Source organism: Rattus norvegicus, chromosome 2 (genome assembly GCF_021556685.1).
Source record: "Rattus norvegicus strain SHRSP/BbbUtx chromosome 2, alternate assembly SHRSP_T2T, whole genome shotgun sequence".
Taxonomy (NCBI): domain Eukaryota; kingdom Metazoa; phylum Chordata; class Mammalia; order Rodentia; family Muridae; genus Rattus; species Rattus norvegicus.
The window spans coordinates 65,371,320-65,389,327 of record NC_141535.1 but is presented as its reverse complement, the minus strand read 5'-3'; positions in this window follow the sequence as shown (position 1 = coordinate 65,389,327).

The window sequence follows — 18,008 nt, the reverse complement described above, 5'->3', positions numbered from 1 at the left end:
CATGTGGAGCAGGGCCTTCAGTATCTACTCCAAATTTTTCCTTCATATCCCCTCCAATGAATATTTTTGATGCTCTGTTAAGAAGGAGTGGAACATTCACATTTTGATTATCCTTCTTCTTGAGCATCACGTGGTTTGTGGATTGTATCTTGGGTAATCCGAGCTGTTGTGCTAATATCCACTTATCAGTGAGTGCATACCATGTGTGTTTTTCTGTGATTAGTTACCACACTCAGGATGATATTTTCTAGTGCAACCATTTGCATATGAATTTCATAAAGTCATTCTTTTTGATCAATGAGAAGTATCCCATTGTGCCCAAATACCAACATTTCTGTATCCATTCCTCTGTTGAAGGGCATCTGGTTTCTTTCAAGCTTCTGGAAATAAGGCTGCTCTGAACATAGTGGAACATATGTCTTTGTTATATGTTGGAGAAAGTTTGAGTATATGCCCAGGAGAGGTGTAGCTGGGTCCTCAGGTAGTGGAATGTAAAATTTTCTGAGGAACCTCCAGACAAATTTCGAGAGTGGTTGTACCAGTTTGCAGTGCCTCCAACAATGGGTGAGTGTTTTTCTTTCTCTACATCCTCCCCAGCATCTGCTGTGACCTGAGCTTTGATATTAGCCATTTTGAGTGAAGTGAGGTGGAATCTCAGGGTGGTTTTGATTTGCATTTCTCTGATGACTAAGAATGTTGAACATTTCTCTAGTTACTTCTCAGCCATTCCATATTTCTCATTGAGAATTCTTTGTTAAGCTCTATACCCCATTTTTAATACGGTTATTTGGCTCTCTGGAGTCTAAAGTCTTGAGTTCTTTGTATATTTTTTCAATTAGTCCACTATCAGATGTAGGATTGATAAATATCTTTTCCAAATCTGTTGGTTGTCATTTTGTCCTAATGTCACTCATCTTTGCCTACAGAAGCTTTGCAGTTTTATGAGGTCCTACTTGTCGATTCATGATTTTAGAGCTTAAGCCATTGATTGGTCTTTTGTTCATGAAAATTTTCTCAGTGTCCATTTGATTGGGACTCTTCTTGACTTTTTCTTGTATTAGCTTACCTGTTTGTATGTGGAGGTCCTTGGTCCACTTGGACATATGCTTTGTACAGGACAGGGTGATGAGAATTGAGAAATTAGCATTCCTCTACATCCTGTCCTCCAGTTGAACCAGCAGTATTTGTTAAAAATGCTATCATTTTTCCACTGGATGGTTTTAGCTCCCTTGACAAAGATCAGGTGACCATAGGTGTGTGGGTTCATTTTTGGGTCTTCAATTGTATTCCACTAATATACCTGCCTGTGTTTGTGCCAATACCATACAGTTTTTATCACTATTGCTCTGTGATACTGCTTGAGGTCAGGGATGGTGATTCCCCCAGCAGTTCTTATACTGTTAAGGGTAGTTTTTGATATCTGCTTTTTTGTTACTCCAATAATTTGCAAATTATTCTTTCTAACTCTATGAAGAACTGAGAGAATTTTGATGGGGACTGAATTGAATATGTTAATTGCTTTTGGCAAAATTGCCAAGTTTTACTATATTAATCCTGCTAATTCATGAGTATGGGAGGTCTTTCCATCTTCTGAGATCTTCAATTTCTTTCTTCAGAGACTTGAAGTTCTAGTCATACAGACCTTTATTTGCTTGGTTAGTCACACTGAGGTATTTTATGTTATTTGGGACTATTGTGAAGGGTGACATTTCCCTTATTTCTTTCTCAGCCTGTTTATCATTTGAGTTAATTTATTTCCCAGACACTTTGCTGAAATTGTTCATCAGGCTTAGTAATTCTCTGGTGGAACTTTTGGGGTTACTTAAGTATACTATGATATCATTTGCAAATGGTGCTATTTTTACTCCTTTCTTTCCAAATTGTATCTCTTTGAGCTCATTTTGTTGTCTGATTGTTCTGGCTAGGATTTCGAATACTATATTAAATAAGTAAGGAGAGAGTGGGTGCTTTGTCTACTCCCAGATTTTCGTGGAATTGCTTCACTTTTCTCTCCACTTTGTTTAATGTTGGCTACTGGTTTGGTGTATATTGCTCTTACTGTGTTTAGGTTTGGGACTTGAATTCCTGATCATCCCAGGTCTTTTATAATGAAGGGATGTTTAATTTTTTCAAATGCTTTATCAGAATCCAGTGAGCTGATCATGTGGTATTTTAATTTTGTTTGTATAGTGGATTATGTTGATGGATTTCCATATAATGAATCATCCCTGCATCCCTTGAATGAAGTCTACTTGATCATGATAGATGATTGTTTTGATATGTTCTTGGATATGGCTTGCAAGAATTTTATTGAGGATTTTTGCATCAATATTCATAAGGGAAATTGGTCTGAAATTCTCTTTCTTTGTTGGGTCTTTGTGTGGTTTAGGTATAAGAATAATAGTGGCTTCATAGAAGGAATTTGTTAGTGCTCTATCTGTTTCAATTTTGTGGAATAGTTTGGTCAGTATTGGTATGAGGTCTTCTATGAAGTTCTGATAGAATTCTGCACTAAACCCATCTGGTCCTGGGCTCTTTTTGGTTGGGAGACTTTTAATGAATGCTTCTATTTCTTTAGGAGTTATGGGGTTGCTTAACTATTTATCTGTTCCTGATTTAACTTTGGTACCTGGTATTTGTCTAGAAATATTACCATTTCCTCTAGAATTTCAAGTTTTGTTGAATATAGGCTTTTGTAATAGGATCTGATAATTTTTTGAATTTCCTCTGATTCTGTTGTTATGTCTCCTTTTTCCTTTCTGATTTTGTTAATTTGGACAAACTGATGATTTTTTTTAATTTCTTCAGATTCTGTTGTTATGTCTCCCTTTTCATTTCTGATTTTGTTAATTTGGATACGCAATCTGTGGTCTCTGGTTAGTCTGGCTAAGGGTTTATCTCTCTTGTTGATTTTCTAAAAGATCTGGTGTGATTCTGATAGATCTCCCTTTACATGTTACTTGTCCTTTTTCCCTTACTGCTTTTAATATTCTTTCCTTCTTTGCATTTGGAGTTTAGACTATTATGTGATGGGAGGAATTTCTCTTCTGGTTCAATCTATTTGGAGTTCTGTAGGCTTCTTGTATGTTTATGGGCATCTCTTTCTTTAGGTTAGGGAAGAATTCTTCTATAATTCTGTTGAAAATATTTATTGGCCCTTTAAGTAGGGAGTCTTCACACTCTTTTAAACCTATTATCCTTAGGTTTGATCTTATTGTTTCCTGGATTTCCTGGATGATTTGGGCTAGGAGCTTTTTGCATTTTACATTATCTTTGATGTTTGTGTCAATGTTTTCTATGGTACCTTCTGCCCCTGAGATTCTCTCTTCTATCTCTTGTATGCTGTTGGTGATGCTTGCATCTTTGTTTCCTGATCTCTTTCCTAGGTTTTCTATCTCCAGGGTTGTCTTCCTTTGTGTGTTCTTTATTGTTTCTTTTTACATTTTTAAATCCTGGATGTTTTTTTTTCAATTCCTTCACCTGTTTGGTTGTGTTTTCCGCTAAGTCTTTAAGGACTTTTGTGTTTCCTCTTTAAGGGTTTCTGCTTGTCTACTTGTCCTATATTTCTTTAAAGGAGTTATTTATGTCCTTCGTAAAGTCCTCCATCATCATCATAGGATGTGATTCTAAATCCAAATCTTGCTTTCCCAGTGTGTTTGGATATTCAATATTTGCTTTGGAAGGAGAACTGGCTTCTGATGATGTCAAGTATTCTTGGTTTCTGTTTCTTAGGTTCTTGTGCTTGCCTCTGGATATCAGGTTGTTTCTGGTGCTAGCTTGTCTTTCTGTCTCTGACAGTGGCTCTACTTTCTTATAGGCCCATGTATCAGCACTCCTGTAGACTTGTTTTCTTTCAGATGGATCTGGGAAAAGAGAGCTGAACCTGGGTTTCTGTGACCTGAAGCTTCCAGGCAGGTTGCTTGTCAAAGAACAATTGGTCTTACCTCTGCTCTCAGGTGTGTAGGTGTTTTCAGCTATTGGTGCAGACAGAAAAGAAAAGGATCCTGCTTCTGACTGCTCCTAGGTCCCAGAGGACTAGACGGCACTAAGCAGTTTCCTCTTGGTTCAGGAATGTGGGTAGAAAGTAGTTGTCTCCTCTGAGTTCTCAGGATTGTCCACACTTCTGCAGGCCCAGCTCTCTCCCCCCCCCCACTGAATTTGGGTGCAGGGAGCTGTGGGACAGGTCCAGTTCAGTTCAGTTCAGTTCAGTTCAGTTCAGTTCAGTTCAGTTCAGTTCAGGGAGCAGGTTGAAACAAGCAGGTTTCTGCTGCTGACTGCTCCTGTATTCCTGTATCCAGAGGCCACTATTGCAGGGACCTCTGGGTCAAGAATATAAGCAGAAGTGGCAGTTGCCCCAGAGGTCTCAGAATTATCTGCAATTTGGGAAGTTCAGCTATCTCCCCCTGGGATTTAGGTGCAGGGAGCTGTGGGACTCGTTCAGTTTGAGAACTGAGTATTTCAAGAAGTTACATATCTTTCTTATGGTATGAGAAAAGTCATGGTGGAAGCAGCCTTTTACACCCAGTCTAGTCAATTGTTTATGTTTGTCACCATAAAAACAAGCTACTTCTTCAATTGCAATATGTTTATATCAGGTTTTGGAATAATTTAAGAAATCATCAGTAACAAATGTTATGAAATATAAAACAATGTATTACCTCTCAATGAAGCAGATATGAATGTTCAGCTATGTATGGTCCTTCAGCAACATAAGCCATTATTTGAAATTTGAAATATGGTTGTGAAATTGTTGATACCTGCTCTTTATAATAAAAGAATACATCTTATACTCTGTGTACTCAATTGATTAACTCCTGATATTAGTATCATATCTGTGTTCATAATTACAGAAACACAAGTTAGAGATAGAATGAAAGTACATAATAGATACACTGCTATAAAATTAATTGAATTATATCAATCTTCATCTAATTATGAATTGTACCATCTTCTTTTATTATAAGAATTGCCAAATCTCTTAAATGCAAATGAATTAGAAAATGGAATGGGACAAAGAAGGCATTCTGGAAAAGACTGATGATATATTGAGACACATTGAGTGCATCATGATAGTGGCTATTCTTGGTTGTCAACTTGACTATATCTGGACTAAACTACAATCCAGAACTGGAAGGCTCACCTGCATTCCTGATCTTGAGGCTGGGAGATACAAGTTTCTAACCTGGATCTTGATATGGAGAACTTGAGGCAAACTAGCTATGAATCCCAGGAGCTTAAGGCAAGGAGAACTTTGAGTTCAAGGTCACCTGAGACAAAGCAAGTCCCAGACCCAGACATGGTGCTACTCAACTTTAATCTGGGACACACCTTCTGCTGGAGATGTACATAAGAACATTGGAAGAAGGAAGAAGTCTCTCTCTCTCTCTCTCTCTCTCTCTCTCTCTCTCTCTCTCTCTCTCTTTCTCTCTCTCTCTGCCTGTTTGCCTCCTGAGACTGAGCCACTGCTAAAACCTTGAACTTCTATTCACAGTTGCTGCTGAAAATTGTTGGAGAGGTTGGAATACAGACTGTAAGTCATCAACCAATTCTCTTACTATACAGATATTACCCATAAGTTCCATAACTCTAGAGAACCCTGACTAAGACAATAATAAAGGAGCTTACTATATAGACATAATAACCATAGACTAAATGTAGGATATATCACCAGCACACTAACTCCAGCTCTTGGTGAAGAGAAAAATGAAGTAGATGGAACATCAACAAACACATGCAAAGTTAAAATACCATCAGCAACTCTTGCTTCCTCGGGAATCCCTGTCAGATGCATTGCAGATACATATATTTTAGAATTCTGAAAAGAAGTAAAATTCAGAATAGTAACAAAATATCTTTTTAGTTCACTTAAGTCATTGCAACTCTACTTCAACAGAAAAAGCTTTATGAAGAACATATTTAGCTCCAGGCACTTCGAAAGTGGATTAAATCAAGTAGTTCTTTCAACTTTCATATCCAGGTCTGCGTATTTTTAGCTTTTAATCCTTAAATCAATCACTTAATACTTCTGATTCTTCCATTTATAAATAAGTGTTAAGCAAGTGTTATCGCACATTTCCTCTTATTAATAAAACCATTAATGTTCTGGATTAGTACATGTTTAACACATCTTAAACTATAATTTTAGGAAAAAAACAACTTAAATAATCATAGGACTTTTTTTTGTTCAGATCTTATTAGCTTTTGTTATGGAGATATGTGTTATAAATAATGCTTACCACTTAAACATTCATCTCATGCATCTTAAAATATAAATCCAAAAACCAAATGAAAGCTATGGATCCTTCATTTTTTAAGTCTAAACATATACTGCTGAGAATACTGATGGTTTCTGGACTTGAAGCAACACATAAAAGACAGTAAATATGCATTTGAATTGCTGCTATAGATTCAGCATCTCTGTTTTCTTTAATTCCACAGTTAAATTGTTTTTGGAGATTGAATAAAACATGCAATTACCATATGCAAATGAAAGTGAAGGGATGAGAGGTAAAGAGGAGACTAAAATAAATGGAAAAGTGGAGTAGATAAAATTTCTAAACTTGCCTGAATAACGTTTAATCATGACATTAACACCCTGTATCTCTTTCATTTTGCAGAGCAACAAAAATAAATGACCGCTCATTAATGGTATGCCTAAAATAAATATGTATTGGAAAAATGAGGGCATATATAAGCTTAAGAACGGTTAGCAAAACATAAAGTAGAAATGGAAAGTTTAGTTGAGTGGAGTCAATTGCAGTTCCATAGAATATTTCTTTAGTTTAAATGAGTTCTGGAAAACTAAAACATATTTGAGAGTTCTTCCATGGTCCAAAGTGAATACTTAAATACTGTTTACTTACCCAGACTGTGAAGATGATAAAATATATTCCACAGGCTTTAAGACCAAATGGTTTCTTCTTCAAACATTAAAGCCTCCAGTGATGGGCAGTGTTGTTTGCTTTCTGAAAATTGGAGGATAAATGAATCAGACAGTTAATGGAACCTAAGTTCTCTGGAGGTAGTTACTCCCTGAGAGCTTACAATCGAAGATGACAAATGGAATTCTATTCTCAGAACCCATTAAAATAGACAAATTTAAATAATTGTTCTTCAAACTCTGTGATGATGTTTTTGTACAAAAGTTAATGAGAAGAAATAAGAAAGAAAACCCATTCACAAAATTTATACAGTGTCCTTGAGGAAAATCTTCTCTGTTCACTTAAAATCCAGGTTTGACACCTGGTCAACATTGAGCTGCAGAATCAATATCAAATTAACTTCACTCATAAATAAGTGATTATTTATTTACTCACAGTCATACCTATAATCTTGTAATTAAACTTTATTCCCAGGTGGCATAGTTACCCAATTATGGTATGACAATGAACAAGAATAAGACATCTTTTAATGCTACAGGAGCATATTGACATTTATGGCCTAAATTCTCAAGTCAATACTGTTTATAAATTCTTACTTCACCTTTCTCTCTAGTGTAGGTTAAGAATTTAATGACCTCCTTAAGAGAGTTTCAATAATTTCATCTCTCCAAATGAGTATTCTTAAAGGTGATTATTCATATAGATTTCCAAATCTACTCAAACTGCTTAATATTTATTAATGTTGAGTTATAGACTCTTTTCCTTCTTATTTGCATAAAGATGTTTCAAAAGGAGCAAATATTGTTAATCCCTGGATCCTATTGTACAACAACACAAGACTAAGGTGTCCTTGAAAGTTTAAGCTTTCCTTCTTAAAGCAAGTTCATGTCATGCTTGAATACTCTGTCAGTCATATGTTAACTATATACAATAAAAATTGAATTAAAACTCTAGAATTAAAATAAGTATTTAGAGACATTTTAATATTTAAGTTAATTTATTTTGGTCTAGTATTTTATAATATATTTTTTCTTTTACTAAGAGATACATTTGAATGATTAGTCAAAAAATTTGTGAACAATTTTATTCCTCCCCAAGTCTGTTTTAATTGAAAATAAAAGCTTCATTAGTATTGGAAGTGAGGAAAAAATGAATATTTATCTGTTGATTTGGCTCATTAGAGTTGAAGATTTGTTGGAACAATTAAAGAACTAATTCAAAGAAAAAGGAAGAAGTCTTTGCAGGCTTACAATAGTGGTCCAACCTTTTTTTTTTTTTTTCATTATTTTACTTTAACAAGATGCAAAACCCATATTTACTCAATAAAAACATGATTTTGCCTTTTGAAATTTTATCACTTCTTAAGTTGCTATTAAGAGATGTTATTTATTTCATTCCTGGCCAGCAGCAGTGACAGATCCTTAAAAGTAACAAGTAGAACATGGTAAGCAATGGAGAATCCTGTGTAGCTAAAACAAAGTATACATGGTATTCAAAATAGAGTGCCATTCTTTACGCATATCATGAGTTTATTAGTACATAAGAGGAAGGACATTTACACATCTCCAGGTTTCAACACCAACAACTCCTGAACATACTACATAGAAGAAAAATGTAGTAACTCTCGATGTCAAAGTATCTAAGAAACACATACAATATAGCCTGTGGTAGTGCATTTGAACAGTAACTTTCAATAAGACTGATTTATTTTATGGAGATACAGGAATGGGTAATTTTGGAATGAGGTTAAAGCAAACTGTACAATGATGTGCTTCTTAACCTAAGGTGATTATTTATAACTCTAAACTGTGATTATGAGAACAAGGTAGCAGCACCTTCCATTCCTGATGTTTCCTTTATTGGCATATAATAAGAAGGCATCTCATGTGTCCTCATTACATTTTCTTGGTATACTTCTATAAAGAAAATATAGGATTTCTTATGCAAAGGATGTTAACTCCATTATACCAAGCTCAGCAGTATGACATTTCTTTAAACTAGAGACATCATAGAGGCTTTTTCATAGACATAATTGTATTAGAAGTTAGAGCTGTGCCATAGAAAATTTGGAGGATTACATGCATTGAGTCCATAACAGGAGCAACATAGATTCTATAAAAGGGGAGAGCATGCCTGTAGTTGGAAGACATTAGGGTAAACTGGTTGTCCTTAATCATTGAGTTCATTCTTTGGGACATTTGAAATATCTAATTATGTTTGGAGGATTTTGAGAACCTACTTAATCTCAGAAAACCACATTCCCTACATAGCAAATTCTTACATTAAGCCAAATTGAAGATTAAGAAAATGCAACTCAGTGTAGCAATACAAATATTAGATATCCTCAAAATAAACTTTTATTTTAATCTGGTTTGATTCTTTCAGCCAGCTTATATCAATGCACATTTTCATATGGCTTTAAGCCACTGACTTTTTCTAATATTATAAAATGGATGACTCAGTCACTGAGGCAAGCCAAAATAATTTGTAAATTGGATGGGAAATCTTAGTCACAAAAAATACTTAAAAGGATAAATTATTGGAAATACAGACTGGTCATAGAATCCAGGAGCTACTCAAGAATATGAGAAATGGGGAAGATCTGAAGGCAAATTACAAGGAGAATGTCAATCATTGTAACACCACACTCCTTGGCAATAGGGATCAAAAGCAAAAGTGGCAACAGTGCAAAATTATGCAGATAGCAGTTGGGCAGTATTCTTGTAAAAATATTTTAATGTAAAGTATTCTGTCTATGCAGTTGTGAATCAGATCAACTCTTTCGTGGCTGATGAAGAAGGTGTAGGGTAAGCAATCCCTTATCACTTCCTGTTAGTGTTTCACTTACCCAAAAGAACCTTTCACAAGCGACAATGTTTTCACTTTGAAAACTCTCCTATGTATAAACCATACTACATAAGAATAACACCTCTCTGGCTCACAACTATCTGTAATAAGATTTGATGCCCTCTTCTGGTGTGTCTGAAGACAGTGACAGTGTACTTATATATAATAAATAAATCTTTTTACAAAAATAGTTGAGTGTGGTCAGGTGGTGGTGGCCCATGCCTTTAATCCTAACACACAGGAGGCAGAGGCAGGTAGATCTTTGAGTTTGAAACCAGCCTCTTTTACAGAGCGAGTTCCAGGACAGCCAGGGCTACACAGAGAATCCCTGTCTCAAAAAAACAAGAAAAAAAGAGTTGAGCGTGTTTGTTATATTATCTATACTTTTTAGATGCTTGTTACATTTAATTAAAAGTGCTAAGTTTCAGTCTTCTCAATTATCCTCTAGTTATAGAGTCCTCTGAAAATTTTATCAAAATAAAATCTTTGCATAAAATAAGTTTCAAGCTAAAAAAAAAAGAATAGCACCTGTCTTATTTGACCCATTTCTTGTGTTTCCTAACATATTTGTTTTGAGATTATTTAATAAATGTGAGTGAAAACTCCACAGTTTTACTGATTAGTATGTAGAATCAAATACTGGTTCTATCAATAATCTCTAAACTCTTCTTCTGAAAGAGAGAGCATTCATATTAATTCATATATAAGCCTATATTAAGAAATATATAAATATAATAATAGTTCCTAGAGATGAAAAATTTCTCAGATTAATATTAGATGTCATAAACGCATCAATCATTGTTCAGCAGATGATTATCATCATCATTATCATTATTTTAACAATCATCATTGCTACCAAGTAAAGACATGGTTTCAGTTTCTTCATTTTTCTTTGGGACACACATAATTATACTGGACCCTGACAGCAATATCATAAACTTAGTTGTTTTTTTTTTTAATCCATCTCTGGCATGTATACCCTCAATAGTATCGCTAGGTCTATGTTTCACTCCATTGTTCCCAATAATTCTTATAAAAAGTTGTTTAGTATGTTTGGCTCAGTATTTGGCAAGCAGTTCATGAAACCATTCTGTTCCCCATAAATTAAGGGAAATATTAAGCATACAGAATATATGTTCAGTCTGTTTACTAACTTAAAATTACTAATCTTAAAAGTGGACCATTTTTCCACTTAAAATTTAGTAACAATTGCTTTACATAGAAGGCAGTTTGACAAAATGGTAGGAGTATGTTCTCTCCTGTTGGTCTATGAGATCCCCAGAGAGGACTTTTGGTCAGGGTCACAATGTCAGACATGAGTTTCCTCCTTTAGACTTTTTTTACATTCAATTTGAAAACAGTTATTTACATCTTTAAAATTCAGACAATTGTCAATCTAATGGACATATCCTGCCAGGGCACTCGTGTTCTGCTTTACAAGGATCACAGCTGGACTCAGTTCTTGATGGCTTTTCTCCTTTAGAAGTCTATGTAGAATCTACTGCCTCTAAGTGAAAACTGCGAGAATTCTCTAGATTAGTTCCAAACTTGATTTCTCTATATCCTGGTGGCCAATTATGTGGTGCTGTCCTCAAATAATAGTATTACCATCAAGTTCTGATTGTAACCAAGGGATATAGGAATGTCCTGTTTTGGTTCAAGGGTCTATATTACTCTCCACTGAAAATTAAAAATAGCAACATACACTGAATACTGGACTTTTCACTTAATAACCTATAGTGCTAGCTGAAAGCGTTATACCTTATATAAGGTAACTCCATTTAAGTGTACACAGCACACCCATACAAACACACACAACACACACATACAAACACATTTACACACTTACACACACACCTACCTAAAATAGCACATATCAATATTTTTTCAAGCAGTCTCACCATTAGGTATCTCTAACTCCCTCCTTTTCTGCCCCACTTCCCACCCCCATATTCACACAAACACCAACACTATTTTCTTTCCATCCCTATATCATTTATGTTCTGTCTTTCTCAACCCTTAAACTATCCTGATGGTTCTCTTATTCTAGTTTCACAGTTTCCAGATATACTGTGAGTTAATCATGAATATCAAACAAATCAAGGCTCATATCCATCTATGGAAGTGAAAATGTGCCATTTATTTTACTTATTTTTATAGGTCAAGATATACTTAAAGCTATACCCATGGATTGGGAAAAACCTCACCCTTCTTCCCATGGGAGAATATCCCCATGAAATAGTGTTTTCTGATCTGACAGTGCCATAGCATTTGAAGCTACATCACAAGACACACATAAAACCAAGCCAGTAAGAAACACTACAGGGATGAAGGAGAGACTCACAAAGCCTCATACCTATCTAAGAAGCTTTAACAATTGAAGGTCAGTGGGAGAATGAAGCTGAGATTGCTTCAGAGAATTGTCCTCTGTTAGGATGCTCAGCCTCCAGTAGATGACTCTGCTATACTTTTGCACATAAAGAAAGCACTGAAAGGATTCAGTGGGCTATGAAAGAAGACACAACTTTGGAAGGGAAGCTAGCAAAGAGTCTAGGAAAAATATGAAGAGGAATGGTGGTTTGATATGATCAAAATACATTGTACACATTTGTAAAAATATTCCCAAAGAATAAATCTTAAAATAAAATTGATTTACTTAAAAGAAAGATGTATTTATCAGTTGAATATAATAAACACTTCAGTAAAATGAGTGATTTCTTATAAAGAAAGAAGTTTCTTTTCTTTTCCAGATATATGATAAAGGAGACAAAACACAAAGTGTCAATTTTGAGGGCTGCTTTTGTTTTGCTAAAAGACAGTGCTTAAAGTATTTTCATCAAACCTTTTAGAAAAGTGAACTTAGTCTCTTTTTATGTAGCACTACCATGCAACCTTTTCGGCAAAGTTCATTCTCTGCTTCTAGCATAGAGGCTTCTTTCCCATGCCACAGGCCACTTTCCTTCTGGCTAGTTACACTATTTTCTGAATCAGTTATTTTGAATAGTTGTCTCTTTCTTTGATTGACACAGGAATAAGAGGATAAAGTTATCAATCAATAGACTGATGGTCCAAATTTAGTTATTACTTCTCATTAGTGAGACAACCTAAATTGTCTTACATTTAAGTTCTTGCATATTTCCTGTACCAATATATCTCTTAGTTTTATGCAGTGCTAACACTTGCTAGTCACACATAATAAAACTCTAATATCCTAAATGCTAGACATAAGTAAGTATACAGTGTATTTGTCATGTTGTTAATCATTCAGGACACCAAAGGTATCTAACACAATTATTACATAAAGTTAAACACACACACACACACACACACACACACACACACACACACACACACAAACACAGGCCCAAAACAAAATGTAAAAATATGTCTTTATTTTTGAAGTAGTTCAGAGTTATAAGAAATTGGGTTCATTTTATTAATTCTATAATATAAATAAGTAAGAAATATATGAATTATGATGAGTCTACATCTGAAAAATGTCTGGAAAGGTAATATATGAGAGTAATAAAGTGTGCTATAGATGTCTCCCTTGAGGCCTCAGATACTAAATTAATGAAAGCAAATATTATGTTCTAATTCTTGCACTGTTTGGTATACTACTGAATCTTAATAAATATTTATTTATATTAGGAAGTGACAGAATGAGAAAGTCATTAGATGCAGCTTATTAACTGAAGTCAGCAGCTTTAGCGATAAAGCCATCATGTTATGTAACTGTAAAATTTTTAATATTTAACATGCTTCCTCGGCAATGTCTGCATTAGCATTTAAATGGAGCTTCATTTTAAAACAAGCATCCATGTTGAAGTAATATGGTAGATTAGTACAAAACAACTTGTTAAGCTATAATGTGACACTTTTTAATATGATTCATAAATCACATAGAAAAACTTGCTAAAAATAGACTCAATCTATTTTTATACACTAATTCTAATTCCAACTAAATTTTCTACTTGCCACTCTTAAGAAAATTCCCTCAAAGCTCATTTCTCATACAACTTGGTAAATTAACATATATATGCTTTTGTATTATATTTCTTCAAAATTTATGGTAGAAAGTAATAACCAATTTATGAAAATTCATGCTAACAAGAATGGAGATTGAGTACCCAAATTAGATGTATTTGATAATGAGCATAATGAGATTTGTAGAAAACTAAAGCCATGGTTTGTTCTTTATTTTCCTTTAATACTTTTACCTAATGTTTAAATTATCCTCTTGTTAAATCTCTTCCTTATTTGTTCTAGTTAAAGGGCACAGAGACAGCATCTAAATTAACAAAATCACCCATTAAAAGGGAGACATAACAACAGAAACTATGGAAATTCAACCAAAAAATCAGATCCTACTTCAAAAGCCTATACTCAACAAAACTGGAAAACCTAGATGAAATGGGTGATTTTTCTAGACAGATAACACATACCAAATTTAAATCAAGATAAGCTAAACTATCTAAGTCATCCCAGAACACTGAGGAAAGAGAACCAGTCATTATAAACCTCCCAACCTACAAAAGGCCAGGGCCAGATGGCTTTATTTTAGTATTCCGCCAGATATTCAAAGAGGAACTAAGACTCCTTTAATATTCCATGAAATAGAAACAGGAGGAACATATGAAGCCACAGTTAGTATGATAATTAAATAACACAAAGGCCCAACAAAAAAAAACTTCAGACCAATTTTGTATGAATATTTTGATGTGAAAATACTCAATAATTGGCACATGGGAAATTTCCCTGAAGAGAGCACCGATGACTCAAGCGCTAGGTTCCATAAATGACAAGTGGAATCTCATGAAACTGAAAGCTTCTGTAATGCAAAGGCCACTATAAATAGGACCAAATGGCATCCTACAGATTGGGAAAAGATCTTCACTAACTCTATATCCAATAGAGAGCTGAAGGGGCTGGCAACTCCACTGGAAGAACAACATTATCAAATAAACAGGACCCCTCAGAGTTTCCAGAGTCTAAGCCACCAACCAGATTTTACATAGGCTGGTTTCTGGTTTATGGCCTGTGGCAACTTACGTAACAGAAGAATGCCTTGTCTGACCTCCTGGATGAGGATGTGCCTAATCCCATAAAGGACTTGACCCCAAAGAAGGAGATGTTGGGAGTGATGAGGTATGGTTGGGTTGGTGCATAGGGTCTGGGGGATGCCTAAGGGGCATGGGTGGGTGAGCACCTTCTCTGATGCAAAGAAGAGGGGGGTGACGAGCTCTGGCACGGCAGACTGGGAAGGGAGGCAACATGTGGAATGTAAATATGATAAAATAATTTAATAATTTTTAAATGTAAGAACTTGAGGCTGGGGATGCTGGTAAATGTTTTATAGACGTGACATGGCTGCTGAACACATTCACTCAGGGCATCTGTGGTTATTTTCATAAAAACTAATCACTTTCGAAAATCAGCAAAGATGGGAGAAGACCTCCTGAATTCTCACCCTAAGCAGAGGAGATAGAGACAAAAAAAAAGCTTTTATTAAAGGAAGAATTAAATGTCTTTGGGAATGTGCATTGATAGGTTATTGATATCTTTGTGGATGACTTGTGCATGTATGATACTTTGATTTCATCCATTTCAATTTGAATCCTCTTGATCTCCTGTAGTTGTCTTATTATGCTAGCCAGAACTTCAAATACTGTATTGGAGAGAGAGAGAGAGAGAGACAGAGAGAGAGAGAGAGAGAGAGAGAGAGAGAGAGAGAGAGAGAGAGAGAGAGAGAGAGAGGACTATAGCAACTCCTGTGTTTTTCTTCCTCTACCTCTTCTCATGGAGTTGTCATTATTTTATTATTTTATTTTCCATGTCTATAAAGCTGAATTTTTTGTTTTTACCAATGATAGAGAAGAATACATAGGAAATTTGTGTTATTATTCTTTGGGTAATAATAAAGACATTCAATACAGATGAAGAGTAATAAAATTCATTTTATTGATAACCAGAGCAGAGATACTGCCCACAAGAGCCACCTGGCCTTTCCAAAGTTGGGAAATCAGTAAGAAATGAGTTTCAGTTACTGAGCCCCCAGGAATTTTATTTACATAATGCATAGACTATGGGATTTCCAATGAGCATATGAGCACATGTATCCACATATCCTGATGATAGAATAAACAAATTGAAATCAGAAAAGAAAATGAAATATTATAATTATTTAATACTTGGAGAGCTAATATTACCTTCATAGTATAAAAGGACCTTCAATCAAAAGGCAACTTCCACCAATAATAAAACCTGGATAGGAATAGATTGGATTCAACAAACTGATCACTTAGAAAAAAGAGAAACTTAAAAGAAAAAAAGGAGAGCATTAATATAAGAAATCCAACATGATTCTTAGGGCTGTCAGATTAAAAGCCCAATTCAAGTCTCGTATTCCTAGTTTTGTGTTGGTCAATGGGGACCATGAAATATAATAGCCTATTTTCATTATTTTTTTATTAACTTGAGTATTCCTTATATACATTTCGAGTGTTATTCCCTTTCCCGGTTTCCAGGCAAACATTACCCTCCCCCCTCACCTTCCTTATGGGAGTTCCCCTCCCAACCCTCCCCCCATTGCCGCCCTCCCCCCAACAGTCTAGTTCACTGGGGGTTCAGTCTTAGCAGGACCCAGGTCTTCCCCTTCCACTGGTGCTCTTACTAGGATATTAATTGCTATCTATGAGGTCAGAGTCCAGGGTCAGTCCATGTATAGTCTTTAGGTAGTGGCTTAGTCCCTGGAAGCTCTGGTTGCTTGGCATTGTTGTACATATGGGGTCTCAAGCCCCTTCAAGCTCTTCCAGTTCTTTCTCTGATTCCTTCAACGGGGGTCCTATTCTCAGTTCAGTGGTTTGCTGCTGGCATTCGCCTCTGTATTTGCTGTATTCTGGCTGTGTCTCTCAGGAGCGATCTACATCCGGCTCCTGTCGGTCTGCACTTCTTTGCTTCATCCATCTTGTCTAATTGGGTGGCTGTATATGTATGGGCCACATGTGGGGCAGGCTCTGAATGGGTGTTCCTTCAGTCTCTGTTTTAATCTTTCCCTCTCTCTTCCCTGCCAAGGGTATTCTTGTTCCCCTTTTAAAGAAGGAGTGAAGCATTCACATTTTGATAATCCGTTTTGAGTTTCATTTGTTCTAGGCATCTAGGGTAATTCAAGCATTTGGGCTAATAGCCACTTATCAGTGAGTGCATACCATGTATGTCTTTCTGTGATTGGGTTAGCTCACTAAGGATAATATTTTCCAGTTCCAACCATTTGCCTACGAATTTCATAAAATCGTTGTTTTTGATAGCTGAGTAATATTCCATTGTGTAGATGTACCACATTTTCTGTATCTATTTCGCTGTTGAAGGGCATCTGGGTTCTTTCCAGCTTCTGGCTATTATAAATAAGGCTGCGATGAACATAGTGGAGCACGTGTCTTTTTTATATGTTGGGGCATCTTTTGGGTATACGCCCAAGAGAGGTATAGCTGGATCCTCAGGCAGTCCAATGTCCAATTTTCTGAGGAACCTCCAGACTGATTTCCAGAATGGTTGTACGAGTCTGTAATCCCACCAACAATGGAGGAGTATTCCTCTTTCTCTGCATCCTCGCCAGCATCTGCTGTCACCTGAGTTTTTGATCTTAGCCGTTCTCACTGGTATGAGGTGAAATCTCAGGGTTGTTTTGATTTGCATTTCCCTTATGACTAAAGATGTTGAACATTTCTTTAGGTGTTTCTCAGCCATTCGGCATTCCTCAGCTGTGAATTTGTTTAGTTCTGAACCCCATTTTTTAATAAGGTTATTTGTCTCCCTGCGGTCTAACTTCTTGAGTTCTTTGTATATTTTGGATATAAGGCCTCTATCTGTTGAAGGATTGGTAAAGATCTTTTCCCAATCTGTTGGTTGCCGATTTGTCCTAACCACAGTGTCCTTTGCCTTACAGAAGCTTTGCAGTTTTATGAGATCCCATTTGTTGATTCTTGATCTTAGAGCATAAGCCATTGGTGTTTTGTTCAGGAAATTTTTTCCAGTGCCCATGTGTTCCAGATGCTTCCCTAATTTTTCTTCTATTAGTTTGAGTGTGTCTGGTTTGATGTGGAGGTCCTTGATCCACTTGGACTTAAGCTTTGTACAGGGTGATAAGCATGGATCAATCTGCATTCTTCTACATGTTGGCCTCCAGTTGACCAGCACCATTTGCTGAAAATGCTATCTTTTTTCCATTTGATGGTTTTGGCTCCATTGTCAAAAATCAAGTGACCATAGGTGTGTCTGTTC